Genomic DNA, 25308 nt, shown 5'->3' with positions numbered 1-25308 from the left:
TTCTTAAATAAAGTTGAGAAATAAAGCTAAAACTCTGCACAGAAATAGTATAAAAAGTTCTTATGTATGAGCAAAATTAAATTGTTCAACGTAAGAAACCATTAAGAAAAACCCTTGGGATTGTAGCATTAAAGCAAAATGGGGCTTGAAGAAAGAAATTGACTAGTGAGAAAGTGCAGAATTAGAAATTTATCAAATTCAAGATCTGCTTTTTCTAAAACAAAAATAAACAACATGGCAAACAAAAAAGCAAAGAAAAAGAAAACTATGTTGGAGCTAATAAAACACAATTTTCAGTCTACCCATGATGGAACAATAAGAATTTGATATACCCTTTATGATATTGTGATATAACAACAAAACATAGTAAAGTCTCCTTCCCTAGTTTCTGAGCCCCCAGAACACAGCTTCTAAAACCCTTGGAATCTCCAAATTGATGTTTGCTTTTGTATGCCAATAAGATGAGTAATGGCTGGGGGCTTCTGGATTGCCTCAGGATGAAGAGGCTAGCTACCAAGGGAGCCAACCTTAAGATTAGAGGGTTGGAACTTTTAGTTGCACCCACTAACTTCTGAAGAGGAAAGTAGTGTTACTAGTGTCCTGGGTTCTTGTAATCTCTCAAGATATTGAAATTCAACAAAAGGCCAGTCAGTCTTTTTTCATAAATTTGACCAGCTCTTCTGAAAAATGATTTTAGAATAAGGGACATGTTGATAATTTGGGGAAGAACAAGGGAGGGTTGCAGTTCACCTTACCCATTGTTAAAACATTATAAAGGTATTCGGACATCAAAATGTCTACTCCGCACCACAGCAGCTGAATATCACAGATGTATGCTGAGCTAGAGAAGACAGACACAGGGAGTGCCTGACGTCTTAATCTGCTAACCTCCCGCTTTGGGTGTCGCTGGAGAGGAGCTGCCGCGGGGAGGGTCTGGGCTGCCAGGGGCTCCGACTGGAGCTGCCTGGTGACCACACAGCACAGCCAACGGCCTCTGCACTGAGATGGGCACACTTCGTACATGTTACATCCAATAGAAATTCACGTCTCAAATAAGACGAGAAAGTTGAATTGAGAAAAGAAGATCATCAAGCTTTTGGAAAGACGACAAACAGAACCAGTGGAATAAAACTGAGAAGTGAGAAACCTCAGTACACACGTGGTGAGTGGATATAGAACCCACGCTGCAGGGAGAAAGGGCAATTCAGCTGCTAACACAGACACCAGGACAACTCCCCACCTAAGCAGAAAAATGTGAAGTCCAGTCCCTGTCCCACAACAACAAACGTGCCTGATGGATCAAAGTTACTAAACTTCTAGAAGAAAACAAGGGCAAATATTTGTATGAAATCGTTAGAGAAAGATGCCTGATGAAACCCAAAGACTTCAAATGGGAAACACTGATTAAAAAGACACCATAAAAAAGATGAAAGATATCTCTGTTTTTATAACATATATTTTGTACTGACAAAGGACTGGTATTCAAATATAATTACCATATATTATATAATAAAATCTTATGCTATATATAACACAGAGTATGCCTATATAAATATGGTTTACATATACATAGGCATGTAATGTATATATATTTAATATATAGTATTTCTATTAGATAATAAAGTATAAAATATACAAATATAAAATTTATCATATATCATATATAAAATATCTTTCTAGAATATTGATGCAGGTAAAAAGAACCCTCACATTCTAATAATAAAATAACAACCAAAAAAACACACCATGAAAATTAAAGTGTTTAAACAAGCAATTCACTAATGAGGAAATATGAATGGCTAATAGACCTATAGGAAGCTGCTCTGCCTTGGTAGTAACCAGACACAGACAAATAAAACTTATAATAAGATACCATTTTATGACCATCCCTTTGGCATAAAGAGAAGTCTCATAACACCTAATTAAATTATATTGTGGGGAAATAGGAAAAAATGTAAAAACTGCCTGAATATCCTACAGTAGAAGAAGAATGTATAAATCATATTGTAACACCATGCCATAGTTACGTATAAACTAGATATAAAGACATGTGTGGATAAATCCTCAAAATATAATTCTGAGTGGAAAACACATCTCAAAAAGATAGCTACAGTGTGAAGCCAATCATGCACTTTGGGAGGCCGAGGCGGGCGGATCATGAGGTCAGGAGATTGAGACCATCCTGGCCAACACGGTCAAACCCTGTCTCTACTAAAAAATACAAAAATTGGCTGGGCATGGTGGCACGCGCCTGTAGTCCCAGCTACTCAGGAGGCTGAGGAAGGAGAATTGCTTGAACCTGGGAGGATGAGGTTGCAGTGAGCCAAGATCGTGCCACTGCACTCCAGCCTGGCACCTGGCAACAGAACAAGACTCTGTCTCAAAAAAAAAAAGAAAAAGAAAAGAAAGAAAAGGAAGGAAGGAAGGAAGGAAGGAAGGAAGGAAGGAAGGAAGGAAGGAAGGAAGGAGCTGAGAAGTCCTCATGAGGTCATGGCTCAGGCGTGCAGGCTCAGGGTGAGATGGAGCCCTGACCACAGGACAGAGGCTGCTGCCCTCCTTCCACAGCAGACCACCACATCAATACCAGCAGGGCTCCCGCATAATGACAAGGAATTACAGATAAAAGAACTGCACAACTCAGACTTTATTTAAGGAGGAGTCTCCAGGGAAACCCCCAAAAAACTAGGGAGACAAGACAAGGACACCAGAGGAAATTTTAGCCTCTGACTACACCTCCAGCAAACAGTGAACTGCCTAACTCATCACCAGGTAAAGATAAAACCTAATGCTAAAGGCCAAATATGCCTCAGTTTCTTTTATCTAATACATCATATCTAGCTTTCAACAAAAAAATCACAAGGCATGCTAAAAGGGAAAAAATTATAAAGAGACAAAGAATTGGACTCACATATGGCAGAGATATTGGAATTATCAGACCAAGGATCTCAAATAACCATGAAGAATATGTGAAGTGCTCTAGTGAGGAAACGGACAATGTGCAGGAACAGATGGGTGATTTGAGAGCTGAAAACTCTAAGACAAATCATAAGGAAATGTTAGAAATCAAAGCTACTGTAACACAGATGATGAATGCCTTTGATGGGCTCATTGGTAGAGTAGACAGAGCTGAGGAATAATCAGTGAGAATGAGGATCTATCAATAAAAACTTCCCAAACTGAAAACCAAAGAAAAAAAATGAAAAAGACACAACAGAATGTCCAAGAGCCACAATTACAAAAGGTGTAACATATGCATAATAGGAATGCCAGGGGGAGGTAAAGAGAAAAGGGCCCAGACCCAGGAAACTCACAGAACACCAAGAAGGATAACCACAATACACACACACATGCACACTTGCACACACACACAAGCACACACACTGCAGAGATATGTATGCACACATTCACGCACATGCACACGCACACACATGCACACTGTACAGACACACATGCACGCACACTGCACAGACACACATGCACACACACACACACAGGCAAACACACTGTGGAAAAATCAAGGGAATTTTTTTAACAACGTCGGGGGAGCGGGAGAAGCTTAACCACAGAAAAGCATGGAAAGAATTACTCTGGACTTCTTTTTAGGAAGAAGTGAACAGAGAATGAAGTAAAATATTTAAAATCTTAAAAAAAAAAAAACCCAACTTAGAATTCTGTGTCTAATGTGATAACAATTCAAAACTAAAGAAGAAATAAAGACTTTTTTAGGCAAACAAAAAATTAAAGGAATTTGTCAGCAGTTAACCTGCCTTTCTTTTATTTTATTATTTTTTTCTTTTTTGAGACAGGGTCTCACTCTGTTGCCCAGGCTGGAGTGCAATGGCGCGAACTTGGCTCACTGCAACCTCCACCTCCCAGGTTCAAGTGATTCTCCTACTCAGTCTCCTGAATAGCTGGGATTACAGGCGCACACCACCATGCCCAGCTAACTTTTGTATCTTTAGTAAATGGGATTTCACCATGTTGGCCAGGCTGGTCGTGAACTCCTCACCTCGTGATCTGCCCCCTTCAGCCTTCCTAAGTGCTGGGGTTACAGGCGTGAGCCACCGCGCCCGGCTAACCTGCCTTTCAAGTAGTGTTAAAAGAAGCTCTTCAGAGAGAAGGAAAGTCTCAGGTCAGACACTCAGGCCTACACAAGACACTACAGATATCAAGGAAAGCGTTCCAGGCACCTCTAGGAAGAGCTGCTGCAAGGCCCTGGAGAAATCTTGCTTGGCATGTTTGAGGAACAGCAAGGACACCAGGGCACTTGGAAGAGATCTACTAGTTATAAAGGGAAGTTCATAGCAAGAATAAAAATGCATTGTCTGTATTATCAATAATATTTTATTGCTTTTTTTCTAAGTAGTTCTCAATAGCATTACTATAAAGAAACAACTGAGGCTAGGTGCAGTGGCTCGCCCCTGTAATCCCAGCACTTTGGGAGGCCGAGGTGGATGGATCACCTGAGGTCAGGAGCTTGAGACCAGCCTGGCCAACGCGGTGAAACCCCGTCTCTACTAAAAATACAAAGACTAGCCAGGTGTGGTGGTGCATGCCTGTAGTCCCAGCTACTCAGGAGGCTGAGGCAGGAGAATCGCTGGAACCTGGGAGGCGGAGGTTGCAGTGAGCCAAGATGACAGCATTGCACTCCAGCCTGGGCGACAGGCAGGCTAAGCAATAGAGAAAGACTATGTTGAAAGACAGAAAGAGAGAGCGAGCGAGAGGGAGGGAGGGAGGGAAAGAGAAAAGAAAAAAGAAAAGAAAAGAAACAATTGAAAGCTACAAACAGTCAATATTTAGTCTCTTGAAAACTGGCCGCCCAGACACCTGCACGCTTGAGTCCTTGCGTGATCCTGCCTATTCTGAGCAGCTCTAAGCCTGCTGTCGCTGTCACATGTCCCTTCCCAATCACACCGTTTCCCATCCATGACTCAGTTCACGGTGGAACGACAGACCCCCTCAGCCGCGTCAGGCTCCCTTCCCAATCACACCGTTTCCCAACCATGACTCAGTTCACGGTGGAACGACAGACCCCCTCAGCCGCGTCAGGCTCCCTTCCCAATCACACCGTTTCCCATCCATGACTCAGTTCATGGTGGAACGACAGACCCCTCAGCCGCGTCAGGCTCCCTTCCCAATCACACCGTTTCCCATCCATGACTCAGTTCACGGTGGAACGACAGACCCCCTCAGCCGCGTCAGGCTCCCTTCCCAATCACACCGTTTCCCATCCATGACTCAGTTCACGGTGGAACGACAGACCCCCTCAGCTGCGTCAGGCTCCCTTCCCAATCACACCGTTTCCCATCCATGACTCAGTTCACGGTGGAACGACAGACCCCTTCAGCCGCGTCAGGCTCCCTTCCCAATCACACCGTTTCCCAACCATGACTCAGTTCATGGTGGAATGACAGACCCCCTCAGCCGCGTCAGGGTCCCTTCCCAATCACACCGTTTCCCATCCATGACTCAGTTCATGGTGGAATGACAGACCCCCTCAGCCGCATCAGGCTCCTTTACTAATTCTTGCGTCTTGCAACACTCTTAGTAATCGCATAGTTTTAAATTCTTTATGTAAAAACCACCTGTTTTACGCCTTAGCGAAGACAATGTCAAAAGAAAGATGTCTGTATTTTGAGACGCTGCCATTACAGACCCAATAGATCCTGCAGCTGGACATGACGTTCCGCCCTGCGAGGGGCCTCCACCTCGTGATGGATGCGCTGCACCAAGATGCCTCGGGCACGGAAACACCTGTTTGTGGGGGCATACTTCATGCCACAGAAGCCAGAGATTGGATTTCCAAACATCCAGAAAAATGAAGCCAGGGGAGTGAAACACAGAGGAAGGAGCTCAGCCCACCACCCCGTGGCACTGGACTCTTCACCCAGCAGAGGGGTCGGGAGTTCCAGTGCGTTTGGTGCTCCTGTCGATGGTGAGCCACTTTAGAACAAAGCCAAACACAGCTAAGAACTGCACAAACTCAGGCACCAGACAGAGGGTAGGACCCATGCAGCCCTTTGTAGCGTACGATAATGCACTCTCTAGCAAACGCACGCATCATTCATTCAGAAAGAGATGCAAGATCTGTGGAACCGTGGACTCATCCTGAACGTAACGTTTCCATTTGCTCCCCCACCCGCACTGCACATCTTCCCAGTATCCCGTCACAGCTGAGTTCATGTTCTTGCCGCGTGCTGCTGTATCTTGCATGAAAGCTTCTGGCGGACAGGGCGCGCCAGGCTCGGCGCTTTCTGAGGGACCTGGCCATCCTGAGCTATGGCTGGCTGATAGACACCATCATAGCTAAGGGTCCAGCGGGTCTCTGTGACAATGTCTCAGGGCCCGGGTGATGAGCATCTGCTGCCCGCGGTGCTGGGGGCGGGGGAAAGGGCAGTGCTGGCTTGCAGAGACTTACGGCTAAAACCACCAGAAAACAGGTTTTATGAACGGCCTCTGAGTGTATTTGTATTATGATGTTTCACAATGAAAAGAAAGCCTGTAACAGTTTCCTCATTTATAAATTCTATACTTCAATACAAAGCAAAACACTCGTGCCAGTTCTGGAATCCTTAAGGGTACAACACATCTGCCATTCCAAGGCTGAGACCAAAAAAGGGGAGGAAAGTTTGGGGAAGTTACACTGAAAAGCTGCTGATAGGCAGGGTGCACGCCTGTAGTCCAGCTACTCAGGAGGCTACGGCAGGAGGAGGACGTGAGCTCAGGAGTTCAACACCAGCCTCAGCAACACAGCCAGGCTCCATCTCTTGAAGAAAAAAAATACAATAGAAAAGTTGCTGGTGATGAGTACTGTAATGTGCCACGTGAAAGGGAAGGGGTTCCTGTAATCTAAGGGAGCGAAGGCTGGGTGTGAACAGCAGGGACAGAAAAGAGCGCCATCTTTGCTCACAACATCCTTACCTGTTGGTTAAATCGGAGATGCGTGCTGGCTGCAGACACGGCCAGTGAGAGCAGGACCAGGGATCAGGGACGAGCAGCAGCAGGACTCTCCTCATGTCGCCTGACTTTAAAGGGTTGGTAAGTTTTTCAACAAAAATACTCACCAACAATAATATCTCCCCAACACCAAGCTCCATGCAGGAGAGAATGGCATTTGGGAGGCAGACATGGCCGGAACAGGACGGAGAAGGGGCCGCCCTCACTGCAAGGCCGTCTGCATTAAAGAGGCCGATGCCTGAGCACAAGGCCGGCTGCCGGGGAAAGTAGCCTGACATTCACAGGCCTTCTCAGCGGCCTTTGTTCTCAGTGCCAGGGCACCCGAGTAAGCAAGCCTTCCTTCCTGGCACCGCGGACACTTCTGAAAAGACCCAGCATTGCTTCAGAAAGGACGCTTCACAGTGCGGTGAGAGGGGCGATGGCAGGCCATCCTGCACGGCCGGCTCCACATCCGACAATCGCACACGATGTGTGGCATTGATTTATTGTCATTCACTCAAAAAACGTGTGGAGCACCTAACGCAGGCTGACGACGTCACTGGACACAGCGGAGGGTGCAAAGCGTAAGGAGAAAGCCCACGGGCCACAGCCGTGATGGGCGGGGAGAAAAGTGAATCTCATGTTTATGAAGTGCTCGATTTTCGTAAAAGTAATTAACTCCCAGAGCAACCCTGTGGGGTGTTTCAGACAAACAGTTTAAAATAACTTTACCTGAGGTCTACGACTTTAAAAGCCAACAATGGAAGACATGCTCAGAAAGCCCTTGTTAAAGAAAAACAGTGAAGTGGCACAGAGGCAGGAGGAGGGACCTGAAGCTGCTGCACCCAGGGGCTTCACCCGGGGGAGGAAACTGAACTGCAGAATGAGGGTGGCCGCGGCCCTGGGGCCGGGTGTGGGGCGGGGGGGCGAATCCCTGCAGGACTCTGCTTCTCCCTGCTCCTGCACAAAAATCTATAAAAACAAGCACTCCAATGTGTGTGTCTTTCTTTTTCCTACTAAATGAGAACACGGTGGAGCTTGGTCTAAATTATCCGCATCCCCAAAGCGAGGATGGTCTCCGGGACTCAGGCAGGCACAGGGAGCTCGGGCTGCGGTTATTTGTAAAGACTCTGCTGAAACCAAACTCACCAGCAGAGGACAGGCTGCAGGAGGCCACATGGGGCAAGGAGAACCCGTGCTGTGGAGAAACAGGCTGGTCCCAGGGCACCAAGATGGGGGCTCATCCTCGGAAATGGCGTCCAGGGCTCCAGAGGCCCAGGTTACCGTCCTCTGCTACTCAGAAAAGAGATCCTTTCCTGCGCCACAGGCCAACAGGTGCCAGCTCGGTGATCACTAAGAGTCTACCGCAGGAGCGACATTTAATTCTCAGCAAGAGCACTGGAGGATGCCAGAAGAGCATCACAGACAGAATTATCAACAGTGGAGAGCAGCCCAGAACAATGGCAGCAACGTCACTTCCTTAGACACCCTTGAGAGTGACGCCAATAACCACTGCTCGGTTATAACTTACAGAAAGCCTTTCTAAATTAAAATATGGTGCTATCCACTTAAACCCTACTGGGCTGAACTCACACATGTGTATGATATTGACCCCTGAATTGATCAGGGATTGATGCTGAAACCACCCAAAGGTTAAGGCGTGGCTGGAGGCCTGAGATCCGACCCGGCTTTGAAGACAGTAAGCAGTCACACCACACGTGGCAGCCTGGTCTTTGTTTCCCGCAGACGGCAACAGATCTGTGAGGCTGAGCCAGGTCCTCTGTCGAGAGGCTCCAAATGACTGGATAAATAAATGTTTTATTTAAAAAGCAAGTGGAAAGATGTTTACATTAATCGGATTTCCAGTTTTTCACTTTTCCATGGTAAAGATCCCAGCTATCCAGACAAATGTCCCCCAGAGCACCCCCATCTCCTGGTGTTCTTGGCCCTGTGTCCACATCTTAAATATTCACATCCACAGCAAGACACAAGAAGCAGGAAGGAGAGGAAAGGAACGAGGAATCAGAGAGCTGTGCCCCAGGATGCGGGCGCGGCTGGCAGTTCAGAGACGGTCTCTGAGTTGCAGCAGATTTCGGATTATTTAGTGCAGACGTCCTGTTTTATCATTCAAAATCTAAAGAACAGAGAGCGCAAAGGGCTCTCCAGTCGTGGCCTAGCCAGTGAGAAACCCGAGAGCAGAACCTGCGATCCTGGTGTCCTGCCCGACGCTGCCTTGTTCTGTGCAATTCCCTTCGGGGACTTAGGCAATCCCGCTTTCTCGGGTGGCAGGTTCTTAGCACCACGCCTTCTACCGTGACCTGACGCCCAGCTGGTTTCTGAGAACGCACTGCGTTATGCGGCAGCCCGCGGCTAAAGGATGCTGAGACTTTAAAATACTGCGGCTGCAGGAACCAGGTGAGGATGGCGGGCTGGGTGTCAGGACGGGGAAAAGCCACTCACCCAGGCATGCTCTTGAACTTCCCGAAGCCAGTTTCCTAACCTGACATTTTGGAGACGGTGGGACGGGTTTCCCAGCAGTAATCCCTCATCTACCATTGAGGTTCCGAGCTAGTCTTCTTTCTTGGTGTGCGTGCCGCTAGCTTTGCACCAGTTCCACCCATGTGCCAAAAAGTCTGTCTAAATCCATCCATGCTTATTTTTAATTTAACCTTAATCCTGCAGGATCAGTAGAGGGCCAGGCAATCACGCTTCCACATGGGAGGCGAGCGGCTGCAAGGGAGGCCTGGCCTGAAAACGCCCCCTCCCCACCCCTGGAAGGAGCCTCCTTCCCCACCGTGGCCCGGAATGGAACCTCCAGATACGTTCAACTCAAATCACATCCCAGTCTGACTGCAGACTCTGTGTGACACACACCGCTACTTTCTCTGAGGAACACACAGATGAATCCAACCGTCCCCGGGGTGGGGCTTAGCAGGGAAAGAAGCGTGGGCACCAAAGTCAGGAAGACCCAGACTGGAGCCCGAGCACCACGTTCAACAGGCCAGGAGCCAAGGCAGGTCACTCGGTTCCCTTTCTCTCAAGGGGCTTTCAGCTCAGGGGCATAAGCAAGGACTGTATACACGTCACGTCCAAGGCCAATCACAGGGACCACGACCGGTGGGGCGGGAAGCCACGGCAGTCCTCGGAGAAGGAGCAGCCGCTTGCACTGTGTGAGGGCTGCCTGCAGTCACCGGGCATGGAAGAGGAAGCCGGTGTGCCCGGCATTTCAGAGCCAACAGCAAAGGGAGTTGAGGCCGGGCTGTTCAGCATGGCACACAGCCATACACGGCTGGGCTTTTCTCATGCAAAACGGGCGAGCTGGAAGCCCCCCAGTGAGTCAGCGGCCCACCAACGTGGCAGTGCAAGGTGACCTGGGGACGGGAGAACTAAGCACACGGAACGCAGGTAAGGCAGGTCCCTGTTCAGGCACGAGGCAGAAAGAGCCAGAATGGGGCTGAGGGACTCCGAGCAACAGGGACAGAGGGGCCGAGGGCTCTCGAGGGCAGCCAAGAGTGGTGCAGATGCGTTTCTTCTGAGGGCACTTCCTCTCCGTCCAGACAGAAACGCATACACGAAGACGCATATGTACACACACTCACACACAGGTCAGGACCGTTCTTTCAACTTTTCTGTCTGTATATTTTCGTCATAAAATACCGGGGAAATGGTGCCTTTTGGCTCTGGAACATGAGAGCTCTACAGCATCGGAACTCTCCTCTCACAGGCCACGTAGAAACGTGGGGGGAAAAGTACCACAGGCATCTATCAATCTCCAGGTCCCATTAGGCACAGGCATCTCCTCTTTGTCCTCGAGTTACATTTTCTTAGACTTAAGTTTTCTTCGTTACAGGGAACGTGACTTGACTCTGAAAACCTGAATGATACATTTTCAGGTGAGTAAGTTACAGAGGAATAATGTGCCCATATACGTATCATCATTTTCACTATTTCCATCATCCGCATCAATAATCACAACCACATCATCCCACCAGCACCATCATCGCCATCACTATCACCACTGCCACTGTCATCAGCATCACCACCATCATGGTATCACCAGCACCATGACATCACCAGTATCACCATCATCACTGTCACCAACAATCACATACCACTACCACCATTGTCATAGTCACCACCATCAGCATCACACCATCACGGTCTCACCATCACCATCACATCACCATCACCATCATCACTGTCACCACTGCATCACGGCCACCACCACCATCACCATCCCCACCACCATCACCATCCCCACATCATCACCATCATCACCACCATCATTTCCACCATCACCACCCTCATCACCACCACCGCCATCATCAGCATCACTATCGTCATTGCCATCGTCGCCATCATCATAATCAGTATTGTGTCATCACCATCATCATTACCACCATCATATCTCCACCATCATCACCAGCAATCATCACTACCAATACTGGCATCATCGCTGTCATCCCGACTATCACCATAATCAGTGTCACATCACCACCATCATCATTTCCACCGTCGCCATCATCAGCATCACTGCCGTCGTTACCACCGTCACCACCGTCACCACCGTCACCGTCATCAGCATCACTGTCGTCGTCACCACCATCATTCCACCGTCGCCGTCATCGGCATCACTGTCGTCATCACCACCATCACCACCGTCGCCGTCATCGGCATCACTGTCGTCACCACCGTCGCCGTCATCGGCATCACTGTCGTCACCACCGTCACCACCGTCGCCGTCATCGGCATCACTGTCGTCATCACCACCATCACCACCGTCGCCATCATCAGCATCACTGTCGTCGTCACCACCGTCACCACCGTCGCCGTCATCGGCATCACTGTCGTCGTCACCACCATCATCATTCCACCGTCGCCGTCATCAGCATCACTGTCGTCACCACCGTCACCACCGTCGCCGTCATCAGCTTCACTGTCGTCATCAACACCGTCACCACCGTCATCAGCATCTCCATCTGACTGCGGCCCTGGAACTCCTCCTTTGCCCCCTCAGGTGGCATCTCCCATCATTCCCCAGCCATTTCCAGTCCCAGTTCTCTCTGCCATCTTCCTCCACACGTTCAGCCCTCTCTGCTGCACTGCTGGCTGACTCCCACTCAGACGCTGCATGTGCCGCCCCGTCTTCCTTCCTGTCATGGCTCTTCCTGCTCATCTCACCTGCTGAACGGCTGTCTGAGGCCAGGACTTACTCTCTTGGACCAACCTTCAGCTGATCATTGAGCTTAGGTTCCTTAAGGAGCTCATCCCAACGTGATGTGTTTCCATGGCACCAGCCTCACAGCTGAGCCACATGGTCCTCAAAGGATGCAGCCTGATGGGAATTTGGTGCTGGGTACTTATTTGTTGCAATGTAGCTATGACCTTTGGTTCCTGCCAAAGTTGAAAGAGGCAGGGGATGATCCAGGCACACGTTAATTCACTGCTAATGACCCCCACCTTATCAGGATAGAAAAAAAATACATGTAGGGTAATATGCACATTACGGTTTATGTAACAAGGGCGTTCCTGAAAAGGTATGTCTAAGTCAGAATGCTTCTGACGTGGCCTAGAAAGGTTACTGTTTAAAACACTGTTATTAGAATTACTTTAAAAAGAGTGAAAGTATTCAGGGGATGCAAGCTTTTGTAGGTTAAACATGATTTAAAGTGATCATGGCTATATTTCTAACTTCTGTTAGAATTAATGAAAAACATAACCCATAATTCTACTAAGCTACAATTGGAAAATATCTTGGGTGCAATTTTCTTTCACATTTCTTTGGCTCAGTGTCCTCCAGATTTACCAGTAAAAACAAAGTGACTGCAGCCTTGATGCCTTTTTTTTTTTTTTTTTTTTTTTTTTTGTAGTGATGGAGTCTTGCTCGGTCGCCCAGGCTGGAGTGCAATGGCACGATCTCGGCTCACTGCAACCTCCGCCTCCCAGGTTCAAGCAATTTTCCTGCCTCAGCCTCCTGAGTAGCTGGGACTACAGGCATGTGCCACCATGCCTGGCTAATTTCTTTGGTATTTTAGTAGACACGGGGTTTCACTGTGTTGCCCAGGCTGGTCTCAAACTCCTGAGCTCAGGCAATGCAGCCACCTCGGCCTTCCAAAGTTCTGGGCTTATTAGGTGTGAGCCGCACACCCGGCCATGCCTAACTTTTACTGACTTATCTGCAGAGCCTCAAGCCAACCCCCTCTGGACACTCCACAGTGCACAGTTCTAGATGTAACCCAGTTTAGGTTATTATGGGGCCATGGGGACAGGAAAGGGCAGGAAGCACAGCCCTCACCTCAAAACTCGGGACTTCCCGTGACTTCCAAGGAGCCACTGGCCCGAGCCTGGGCCCCCTCCAGAGTCTGCCGGCGAAGGGCTGCGAGGGCCTCACACACCGTCCTTGTGTCAGGTGACCCAAGGTTCCTGGATAACCAGCACCAAGGAGGGCGAAAACAGGCTCTCAAAGTGGCTCTGTCTGTCGTTCTGTCTGCCCGTCTCGGGAAAGCTGGAAAACTGGCCAACGGAACCACGTCCACCTCGCGCTGCCCCAGCAAGCGCCCGCCGCCTTTATTCTTTCCCATCTCAGTGACGCTCAGCACTGATTACAAAGTGCCTCAGCTGGTAATATGTTCGCTTCATTTTTTTTTGAATGTGTGTTTTATTCAGTTCACAGATGAATCCAATTAGCATATCACTGTGACTGATTAAATATGCCTCGTGTAAATTTACATGTCAAAATACACGCTGTACTTAAACACGTAGGCCCGGCCGCCAGGCCTCTGTAAACAGCTTAGCAGGCTCGGCCAGCTTGAAACACAAAAGCGAAGATGAGAATGTGCGGCGACTACCTGGTACGGGGGGCCGAGAGAAAAGGTGCGTTCCTCATGCATGAGGGGAGGGAGTGAATATAGACATTTGTCTCTCTTTGTCACTGAAGGGAAGCCATTGACAAGGGGTCCCCATCTGCATAGGAGGCTGCCACATCCAATTAGCTCATCAGGTGATGGAAATTTGGCCTCTGATCCAGAAAAGTCCCTGTGCACTAAAGTCAGGACTGTTTCAAAGAGATTATATTATCTTAGACAGCAGGATTAAATTAATATGGCAATGCCTTCTACTGGAGGAAATGTTTTGTGAAACATGTGCTAATGTTTATTATGCATGGCATTTCCATCACAAGTCATCTTCTTTGATGTTCTATTCATTTGTTGATTGCTTTCCGACTTTCTCTTTAGAAGGGAGCAAAGAAACCCATGTATGAAAATTGGATTGTGAAAGTTAAAGAAAGACAGAAAGCATTAATTAGATTCTTCTAGAAGCAGAGACTACTGGTTTTGTGGGTTATTGGGGGAAATTCTTAAGATAATAAAATAAAATTAAGAGTGGTTTGGCTACCAAGAGCATCAGCACCAAAGGCACCTGGCCTCCTGGGGACCACTGAGTCCCTGCCATGTGGAAGGGAGAGGGTGCGGCCACCGCTTTGCCTCATGGAGGCCATGGAGGAGCACCCTTCAGACCCCAGAGAGGGGAGAGGGTGTGGCCACTGCTTTGCCTCATGGAGGCCATGGAGGAGCACCCTTCAGACCCCAGAGAGGGGAGAGGGTGCGGCCACTGCTTTGCCTCATGGAGGCCATGGAGGAGCGCCCTTCAGACCCCAGAGAGGGGAGAGGGTGTGGCCACCGCTTTGCCTCATGGAGGCCATGGAGGAGCGCCCTTCAGACCCCAGAGAGGGGAGAGGGTGCGGCCACTGCTTTGCCTCATGGAGGCCATGGAGGAGCGCCCTTCAGACCCCGGAGAGGGGAGAGGGTGCGGCCACTGCTTTGCCTCGTGGGGGCCATGGAGGAGCGCCCTTCAGACCCCGGAGAGGGGAGAGGGTGTGGCCACTGCTTTGCCTCGTGGGGGTCGCAGAAGAGCTCCCTTTGGATGTCCCAGAGATGCCTGGCCACAGCTCCCAGCTCCTCAGGGTCCAGCTTGTTCCCTCGAGGCCAGGCTTCACCCGGGCTGCCCCCAGCCTAGAACAAAACTTCCTGGACTACAGGACCTGCCCTCCCTGGCCAGGGCAGCCCTTCTGTGATCTGCGCCTCGGGGGCTCCTGCCGGGGTCCGAGGCTCTGCCACCTTCTTCTGGCCCAGGCTGCCCCCATCGATCCTACCCTAGGTCTGCTTCCCAAGCATCCAGCGGGCATGTCCCCCAGAAGCACAATGAGTCCTGCCCTTTCGCCACTGTCTGTCTTAGTCCTGGGAGAGGATATTTTTATTTCGAATAATGTCAATAAAAGTGATTTTCATAAACTAACCTGGAGCAATTTTTATGGCTAGGGAGACACAGGCTTGCCTGGGAATTTCTGAGTGCACCTTCACGGCTGGGCCATGCTGCATCATGGAACTAAAAGGGGCTTTAAAAACACCTGACCCTGCAGGAAAATCTCACAACTGGAGCAGACGAGCCGCAGTGACTGAGGGAGAAACATGAGCTGGGTGAAAAACGAGGGCGCATGGGCGACACCGGAGGGGCCTGGCATCCTCCCACAGCAGAGCGGATGCCGACGTGGCTCTGCCTGTTTAACACACAGCTGAAGATCGCAGGAAAGGGGTAAACCTCGAGGCAAAGAAGAAAAAGAAAAATCATTCAGGACCTACTTGAGCTGCTGAGATCAGTTACGGGAAATTCTGAAGAGGAATGAACAGTGTGACGACACGGAAACAGATCTTCCTGGTACGTTTTATACGACACATAAAGAGGTTACATGGGTTTAATGTGGTGGAAGGAGATGTATTTAAACGTGGCAGGCATGTCCCCGAAGCTGTGTGGAAACAAGCCTCTTTTCGGTGAAGCTACGGGCGACCACTGTGGAGGTTGCAGGGACCCTGGGCAGCATGGGGCCCTAGAGAGAAGTCACTGAAAGAGGTTTTGGCTAAAAGAGAATATTCTGCTTTAGGGCCCATGTGAAGCAGGAGTGTGCCCGTGGGTGTGACATAAAGACAGCTCTCAGACATTTTTCCACTTGGGCCGATGAGACTGTGCTCTCGTCCTGAGACCAAGAGGAAGCCTGCTGAAGTCCGGCAGCGGGACGGAGTGAGGGGACGGCCCACGCTCCTCAGGAAGGAAAGGACACGCCCCTTCTGCAGACACCTGTGTGCTGGGAGGGAGGACAGAGGAAGGAAAACAGGCATTTATGGGTCCTTCTTGTCTGCGTTCTTGTCTGTGAGTTGAGTCTATAAAATATGCTGTGAGATTGTTTTCTGCGGTTGATTATTCATGCAACAAACACGTCAGAGCACCTTCAGGTGGCCCGTGGGTGAGGCCTCGCAGGGGCAGCCCTCCTCTGCAGAATCTGGCTACCATGAGAGGCCCCTTGGTGGGTCCAGTGATGAGGGTGCACGCACCTCTCTGCCCATCCCACACTTCTACACGGCTGCTCCCAGGCACCACAGCCTACCCCAAAGCGAGTCCTGCCCGCAGTGTGCCCCGCAGCGCCATCAGCCCACCTTCCATGATTGCAGCGGACGTGCCTGGGGGCACAGGCGCCATTTATTCCTGACTCTTTCCCTCTGACCAACCCATCACCAGATTCCACTGCTGACACCTCCAAGACACCCACAGACTCTGCAGCCCGCATGCCGGTGCCCGAGGTCAGGCCAGTGGCTCCTGCCTGCTCCCTGTCCTTCATGCTCTGCCCAGTGGTTCCAGACCCCACTGCCCTGTGGAGAGTCTGGGCCTGGGCCCTTCCTCTCAGGTTGGTTCCTGCTGCTCTCTTCAGCCTGGGATCTTCGGAGGCTCCCGCTCTGCTCTGACACACATCTTCCTCACACGCTCCCTCCACCTGGACGCTCTTCCTCCCTTTGTTTTGGCCTCAGTAACTCCCTCAGGTCCTGCGAATCTCACCTCACTGGTCACCTCCGCCGAGGAGTGTCACCCTGTCCCTGGGCAAGGTCAGCTCTCCTTAGTGGACGCCCTGCAAACAGAGCCATTGCAGTGTGACCACCCAAGCGCTCCCCTTGACCTCACCCAGAGACTGGGAGGAGGGGACACAGCTGGCTTGCTTTGTCCCCAGGGGGGTGGCAGGCACCGGACTCAGTGTTTAAACAGTGGGTGCTCTCTCAGCCCTCCCGTGAACCCGGGGAAAGTGCTGGGAAAAACACATTTGTAAAAGTCACCCTTGTGTGCATTTGTCAGCAGAACGGAATACTTCCATATGCCCGGGTTTAGGACGGGCATGAGCAGCCCCTGAAGGGCCACAGCAGACCGCTCTCCACAAAGCCCAGTCGGCTGCTGGCGCAGAACTGCGCTGGGCCCCTGCTGACGCTTCTAGTGTCCGGGGAGAGCTATTTCTTATAGCTACATTTTGCCAACGCTGCTTCTGAGTGATTCTTTTTCAGTGCCTACAATCGACACAGCAGAACAGCAGCTCTCCCTGGCAGTGCCTCTTGCTGACCCCCTGGAGTCCTTACACTGCTCTTTACGTCCCACGCATCAGCGCAGGTCAGAGGATGGTGAGTGTCTGCCACACGGTGAAAGCAGGTGCCCCTGTGCTGCCCACATCAGGCCGTGCTCCGCTCACCAGCATCCCAGGTTCACAACGTTACTCTTATCTGATGATCAGGCTCCTTGGATGTGTCCGTCAAGCTTTTAAAATTCACAAACAAAAACCAAAGGTGCACCAGACCCATCCAGCAGCCCCGAGGGCACGCCCTGCACGGTTATTGGCAAGTCAGGGCACCTGCCAGCTCCCAATTCCACTCAGAGCCCGCGGGCATGGGAGCATCTATCATCAGTCCTTCTCAATTCTATTTTACGATAAACACAGAATTGACCCTTAACCCGCCTTTCACGTGTGTTTGCTTTTTCCTACGGTGCCTGCCCAGCCGCTCTGCCTCTCAGCAACCACAGAATGAACCAGAAACTTTGCTCTTCCGCTGTGCCCACAGGCAACTGTTCAAATCTCCTGACAGCCTCACACGGGTTCTGCTCGGATCATCAACTTGAGGAAAACATGATTTGAGATGAACTTCCACCTTCCAGGCAGCACAGCCAATGACGACAATCTCTTCTCCAGGACAAGCATTTGGGTTTCATGACCCAGCCACACCCTGCAGCACAGGCCCAGGCCGAGCAGGCAGACCTGAGAAACAGCCCACAGCCTCACCTGCCGGCTCCACGACAGTCAGCTCTGGGTTCTTCCCTGGTCTGTGTTTGAGAAATACACGTAACACAAACCTGGAATGAGGGTGCCGTGGGCTGCAGTGGGACAGGCGGACAGAGGGCCACCCTCCCCTCCCGAGCAGAGGGAAGGGGACACATGGAGCCCCCCTAGAGAGTCCAGGGTCTGCTTCTCTATGAGGAAAAGCCCCACAGCAAAGTCTCCAACAACCCAGCCTCGGCACCCCTGCCGCTCCCCACAGCTCCTCAGTGCGACTGCCTGGGGACCCCGTCGCTCCCCACAGCTCCTCAACACAGCTGGGACCCCTCATCTGCCTCCGTCAGCCACATCCACGTGCACGAGGTCCACACTGGTGGCGAGACCACGGCTGGAAAGACAGGCAGCAAAAGAGGAATGCTGGCCGTGAAGAAGTTAAAGTCCTTGGATCTGGGGATGACATGTTATCTGTTTTCCTTGTTTCCTGCTAATCTGATTAATGGGAAAGTCTCCCTCCCCATTACCCATATAAAGAATCTTCCTTAGTTGCTGGCTTTACAAATAATTATCTAGAAATAAACAAGTACAACGATCTATGACACATCGATCTGTATAAGGAAGAGTTTTCTTTTCTTTCATGAAGACCCAGCCACTTACTACAGACCCTCTGTCTCCGTCTGCACAGCCACACGTCACCGCAGGGTAGAAGCGCCCCCGTCTCCCGAGAGACCCCCGCAGCTGCCATCACAGGTCTCGCCGTCTCGCCGTGCATGCGTGTGACCAGCCTTCTCCTGAGCTCCCACGGCTGTGGCCACGCCGCTCCACCTCAGCCCGTTGGCGCGTGGCCACTCTGTCTGCACCTTCACGAGGTGACTCCCTCTTCTTCCAAGGACACAGTCACGTTGGATTGGGACCCACCCTCAAGTCTGACCACCTCTTAATGACATTTCAATGATCCCATTTCCAAACAAGGCCACGTCCACAGACAGCAGGGTCAGGTCTTGACCATGACTTTGTGGAGGACTCACTATCCCCACAGCAGGCGGCACCCAGTTGTGGTTTACGGAGCCTCCACCGCACACCAGGCAGTCTGCTGGAGACATCACACTCATTACCTTAGTATATTTATGAATATGGACGGTTTTGCAAAGTGAGGCACAGTATGGAGAGAGGCTGAGCCAGCCTTGCTAAAAGCACAGACTGAAGGGACTGGAGTAGGGCCTGCCAAGGCATTTTGTGTGAATGGAAAGTTTCCTCTATTAAGTTATTTACGAAGTGAGCTTGTATCAAGGCTGAGCTTTCAGCGAAGAATTCATAAGCTTCATTTCTTTCAAAACCTGCTACCAAACTGACATTTCCTTAAATCAAACTGACCTTCCACAATACAGAATAAATCAGGTAGTTTAACTCCACTGACTAAAGCGTGTTTTCCCCAGCCCTGAGACAGGTGGCTTTGTCCCCGTGGCTCAGGCACTGGCTCGGTGAAGTGTGGTTGTGGCAGAGCGGGCGGCCGGCAGCAGTGACTGATTACCATCATCCGTGGGATGCATCACAAATTAAAGGGGCAAGCCCAGCCAAGCTGCACTGCTCAGAGACTGTGGGTCCCACCTCTACAATTACTGACGCACACAGAGGACCTGGGGGCCACGTGAAACAATGGAGGAGTGAATCCACACAGGGAGGAGCCACAGGCATAGGCCCCATGCACCTGACAGTGGCCACACAAGACGCCTGCCCAGACACTCGTTCTGGGGGAACCTCTCCTGTCCACATGCTGCTGTGGCTGAGACCCCAGGCAACACACGGGTGCTCAGCAGAGAGATGGACTGTCCTGCCAACACGTGGGGCACTCAACCCTCATTCAGGAGAGACCGGCCACCGCTGTGGCCCATGGGGCCGCAGCATAAACAGTCGTGGTGGAGAAGTGGCATCCACAATCACACGTGTTTTCCACGAGCACTCTGGCTGTGGACAGAGGGAGCCTGTGGCTCCAGGGGTTGTGGTTTAAGCACTGCCACCCGTGGTCCAAGAGCTGTAGGTGAGAGGCGACGGGGACGCCCTCCTCGTTTGTCCCCAGGACCACACCTGAAGGGCTGACACTGATCCTGATGAGCAGTCTGTTCACCTGCCAAAGCATGAAGATGAACCTCACACGGGCCATTCAGGGCACAAGGCAGCCGGTGACAGGGCCCTCCGATCCCTGCAGAAGCACCTAACAGCACTGAGTGACTCAAGGCAAGAAAGGACACAGGCCAGTCCGACAGCTGCTCCCTAGACAGACGAGTGCCCAAGCACGGTGTCCCACGAGGGCAGAGCTGGGCATGAGCACGGCCACCACCCACCCCCGTCAGAGCGACCTCATTTCACGGGGTGAGCATCTCAGCCTCGGTACGGAATCCCAGGCCCCACGCCGACCTGCGCAACAGCCTCGTACAGCAGCAGGGGTGAAGGCCCCTGCACTGAGCGTCCAGCACAGTGCCATCTGAGGTCGCCAGATCTGCTCGCGGTGGGGGGGCGTCGGCCCAGGTCACAGATGGAGAAAAGGTGGCTGCAGGAGGAGACCGGCATGGCCAACATCACAGGTGCATGAAGACTGAGGCTGAAGCTCAGTCTTGGGGACACTGGCCGGTGCTTCAGGCACTGGGCCTCTTCCTGCTGTAACACATGAGGCACGTGGCTGCACTGTGTGTGGGCTCCGGGTTCTCAGGCACTGTCGGCGGCAGCTCAAGGAATGTGGTGCCTACAGTTTCCAGCAGGTGCCCGTGACAAAACTTAACACCAATTAACTAGTGACCTTTCTACACACGTGTGTATGTGCTCAGAAAGTGAGGCACACACACTACACACAATCACTCAGACACAGGCTCACACAACACACACCACACCACAGTTGCATCTCAGCAGAACGTGGCTGTGCAGGGCCTGTGCCTGCTGCTGAAGGCGATGAGGCCCCAGCCTCCAAGTCAAGTACAAACCTTCCCACATATGAGGAAGGAGAGACCTGGGGTGAATTCCACATAGTTTGCCTAAAAAACAGACACCCCAAGCAAGTTGGCTTTAACCGCATTGACTCTGGCAAGCTGAACACAGGCTGGGTGTCTGGGTCAGGTGTCTGAAGCACCCGGAGAGCCCGGGACAAGGACAGCATTCTCCTGGGGATGTCTCTCAGGACCTGCTACTCAGACAACCAAGACAAGACATGCCCAGGACAGCTGCAGCCCCCCAGGAGAGCGTGGGAGGTGCAAGAGGGAGCTGTGGGGCCAGGGACGTGGCTGTGATGAGTGAGCATGACTCCGTGATGACTGTGTGTGTGACTCCCTGGTGAGTGCGCGTGACTCCGTGATGACTGTGTGACTCCATGGTGAGTGCACGTGGCTCTGGGATGAGTGTGTGACTCTGTGATGACTGCGCATGGCTCTGTGATGACTGCATATGACTGTGATGAGTATGTGTGACTCTGATGAGTACACGTGGCTCTGTGATGACTGCACGTGACTCTGTGATGAGTGTGTGTGTCTCTGTGATGAGTGTGTGTGACTGTGATGACTGCGTGTGACTGTGATGAGTGTGTGACTTTGTGATGACTGCACATGGCTCTATGACTGCATGTGACTCTGATGAGTGCACATGGCTCTGTGATGAGTGTGTGTGACTGTGATGAGTGTGACTGAATGTGCGTGACTCTGTGATGAGTGCGTGTGACTCTGTGATGACTGCACATGATGTGCTGGTTGGCGGGTGTCCCTGGGGGAAGGAGTGGCAGGACCTCCTGGGGATGGGGCACAGAGAGGCCAATTCCATGGATAATGGATGCTTCGCCTGCTTCCAAAGGGGCGGCAGGCAGTTCAGGTATAAGTTCTTAGCTTCATAAAAACCAAGGCTGAGAAACAAATAATCCAGGGGAAGGCAGGCAGAAAAATGGTGCCATGTATTTGGTAATTTACTATAATCTGGCGCATTCTGGGTGGGAGAAGCTAAGCAGGTGAGCACAAAATCTGAGAGTGAGATTCCTGGCTCAGGACGAGAGAAATGCATGATGCAGAAAGTGACTCTATCTGGTGGCAGGAACCACGGGGCTCACCAGGAACCACGGGGCCTACCGGGAACCACGGGGACCACCGGGAACCACGGGGCTCACCGGGAACCACGGGGCCCAAACCATGGGGCTCACTAGGCAGGAACACCGACTTCTCTCCTGGCCTTAAGCCCCAGGATGCTTTCAGCTGTGTCCCAGCTGAGAGACTTGGAGGAGCCTGCTCAGCAGCTTTGGGTGAGTTTTCCCGAGTTTCTTACCTTGCACCCCTCATGAAAACCTAGGATGGAAGATCATAGGAGAGTCCTGTAAGGCTGAGCGAAAACCCATCCCAAAATGCAACAGGCATTGCTCTGCAGTGAGCCGGGACGCGATTCCAGAATATGGGCCTCCAGAGCAGCTGTGCTCAAGCGGCCACCTGACCAAGTCAGAGCCGAGTCTCAGGTGAGTACTGAAAGGCCCCGTAAGAACAGGCTACGGCCAGAAACACAGAGGCCAGAGGGGCAGATGGAGCCGGAGACCGGGGGTGGGCAGGGGCTGCTGCGGCCACACGGCCCTCACAGCTCAGATCCACGTGCTCAAGGTCTGTGTTTCACAGCCAGAGGATGATGAGCTGAGTCATTTTCACGGAACTGACGCTCAGAACTATATTCATTTTCAGAAGAATAAAGTCAAAACTCCATGAAGACCTTCAAAAAATGACATATTCTGGATTTAATTACAGGTAAAAGAAATCTTACTTCTATTAAAAGAGGAGAAATTGCATATTTAAAATGGAAATTATCCCAGAGCATGGGAATGGCACTGTCTTCTGTGTTATTTTAGAATAAGAAATTATGTGGCCATTCAGTTCTTAGAGAAAGTGTTTTTTAAAAGGGAAAAGGTGGCTGGGCAGGCGGCGCGCAGGCGAGTGTCGTTCAGGGAGAGACCCCGCTCCGGCTCTTTCACCTCGAGCGGGGAAGGGCTTTCCTCCCTCGGATGTGAAGTCGTATGTTTACACTTGTTTCCTCTGGAAATCACACAGTAATGCTGCTTTGTTTCTCTAGCAAGGAATCGCTGTGAGCTTGGGGGTCTTGAGGCTTGGCGGCATTGTACAACAGTGAGACTCCATCAGCAAGAGGGTGGGTCCCCCTGTCTCCCTGTGTGTTCCCTACCACCAGCTGGGGATGGCACCTTCCATGAGGTGGATGAGTCCCCTCCATCCAAGGTCTTCTGTACAAACGGCCACCCTTCTGACTCCAAGATGAAAGGAGGCTGTAAACATGGGCCCTACCCCATGGGCTGCCAGGCTCACGGCAGGGCAACAAGCACACCGCGCTACGGGGCAGCTGCGTCAGGCTCTCTCTGGAGGTTTTGCCACAGAATGCGTTGTGAGTTGTGCTGCTTCCTTCCAAAGCCTTCAGCCATCTCCCAGCTCTTCGGTACGGAAGGGCTCGGAGTGCTCAAAGGAACACAGACTTTAAACCTCGCTTCACACGACAGTTACAAAACTCCACGGAGAAATTCCAAAACCAGGTGCTGTGGAGACACCAAAAGCAGTTTTCCCTACAGGAGAACGGTAACGCTGAGATCAGCTTTAGAAGACACACACCTCATCTGAGTTGCGGCGACTCTCACCTGGCTACGTCCTTACCCAGATTTTACACTTTATGGGAAAATTAATAATGTCAAGCAGACGGCAAGGCTGGCAGGCAAGTCTGACCTCAGGACGTGGCACAAAGGGCTGGTCCTCGAGACGTGAGCACATCCCTGGGACATAAGGGGGGGCTGAGGGCTCTGCAGCTAGAGACCCTGAAGTCACATCCCTCGAGGGGCCCCAGGCCTGACAAGCAGGAAATAAAGACAAAATATTAAGCAGATTTTCAATCACCTTCCTTCATTATCAGCAAATCCCGAAAAATCAGAGTAGGGAGTAGTTACAGTTATAGGTTGAAAGCTTAGAGTTGGGGAAAAAACAGGATATTTCTTCCTATTTTCCTGAAATTTATCTTCTTCCACCCAGCTGCTCAGTGGCCTCTCCCAGTGCCGCAGTCACAGGAGGGGTGAGGTGTGTGAGGGGGTGGAGGCAAAGGCAGAACTGGGATGCAATTCTCGTGTCCCCGTACATGATAATGCTCTTGCAGTGCTTCTCAGGGAAGCCTCCTCCTGCACCCAGGGTGTCTCCTGATGCAGAAGTGACATTTCCGATGCCAGCAGTCCTCTACCTTCCCTGCCGCCACTCGGCCTGCAGGCGTCTCCTGGGTGTCTCCTGTGGAGGAGCTCCCAGCAGGCAGGGGGCGGGGGTTGTCTTCAGGAGCTCTGGGGCTGCAGCTGTGAGTGGTCCCCGGGGGCTGCTCCTAATGGCTTATGGGCCTCACCTCCAGGGCATGCTCTGAACCTCTGGGTGGGGCCCAAGAGTCTGCATTTTTAACAACCTCCAGCTGCTGCTCAGGGCCCCTCTTGGAGAAGCCCTGTCCTACAACCTTGAGGAAAGCCATGTGTAGTAGGCTGGAGAGTGAACGTGTGAGGCTTTGTGGGCCGGGCAACCTCCACCATGACCTTCAGCTCTGCCCGTGGGGAAAGCAGCCAGGGACAAGGCGGGAAGGAGTGAGTGAGCGTGGTTCCCACCAGCACCTCCTTCCCAGAGCAGCATCCTGGGTCTGGCCGGGCCACAGTGTGCTTAGAATCTGGCGCGGCGGCGGCACTGGGGAGACAGGCTGGGGTCTGAGGACAGCCGCCGAGGCTCCTCCTGTGGGGTGCGTGGACCTTGCAGCTGGGAGGTGGCAGGACTGGGTGTGGGGAAAGGAGGGAGGAAGGCAGGCACCCTGGGCTGGAGGAGAGCTGGGGGCCAGGGTGTGCGCCCAGGCCGTCCAGTCCCCAGGGGAGAGCGGCCCGTGCCAGAGCCCTTGACTGAGCAGGGCAGGCTGGAGTGTGGGGACTCCTGAGCAGGGCAGGCTGGAGTGTGGGGACTCCATCCCTCGCTGTCCCCGTCACTCCTTCAACAGGAAGCAGAAAGCCAAGACATGATGCACGTGACTGCCGTGGGGCCCGCCGGGCACTGAGCTCACTCTCCCCATGGGGTGCTCATGCTCAAGGCAGCCAAGGGTATGGTGCAGAGCATAGGAGGCCCAGGCCCAGCACCTCTGCCACGCCTCCCACACCAGGGCATCTCCCACGCCAGGGCAGCTCCCACGCCAGGGCAGCTCCCATGCCAGGGCAGCTC

General features: G+C 51.7%; 1 protein-coding gene and 2 long non-coding RNA genes across 4 annotated transcripts in view; all 3 read right to left on the bottom strand.

Annotated features, from left to right (window-relative positions):
• Positions 1-25308, bottom strand: part of PTPRN2 (protein tyrosine phosphatase receptor type N2) — an 831505-nt gene that overhangs the window by 467843 nt on the left and 338354 nt on the right. The gene's annotated exons all lie outside the window — the stretch shown is intronic.
• LOC116527774 lies at positions 18372-25021 on the bottom strand. Its single transcript, XR_004258728.1, has 3 exons — positions 24876-25021; positions 18948-18952; positions 18372-18383 (listed from the first exon to the last, which is right to left on the bottom strand). It is a non-coding gene; the product is annotated as an uncharacterized LOC116527774 (long non-coding RNA).
• The window catches only part of LOC116527772, a 1333-nt gene continuing 1057 nt past the window's right edge, over positions 25033-25308 (bottom strand). The window contains exon 3 of the long non-coding RNA XR_004258726.1: positions 25033-25305. This is a non-coding gene — a long non-coding RNA (uncharacterized LOC116527772). The remainder of the gene's footprint in view (positions 25306-25308) is intronic.

The sequence above is a fragment of the Sapajus apella genome, unplaced genomic scaffold, assembly GCF_009761245.1.
Source record: "Sapajus apella isolate SASKATOON/1434 unplaced genomic scaffold, GSC_monkey_1.0 scaffold56, whole genome shotgun sequence".
NCBI lineage: Eukaryota > Metazoa > Chordata > Mammalia > Primates > Cebidae > Sapajus > Sapajus apella.
This window is presented reverse-complemented; position numbering and strand designations above follow the sequence as displayed.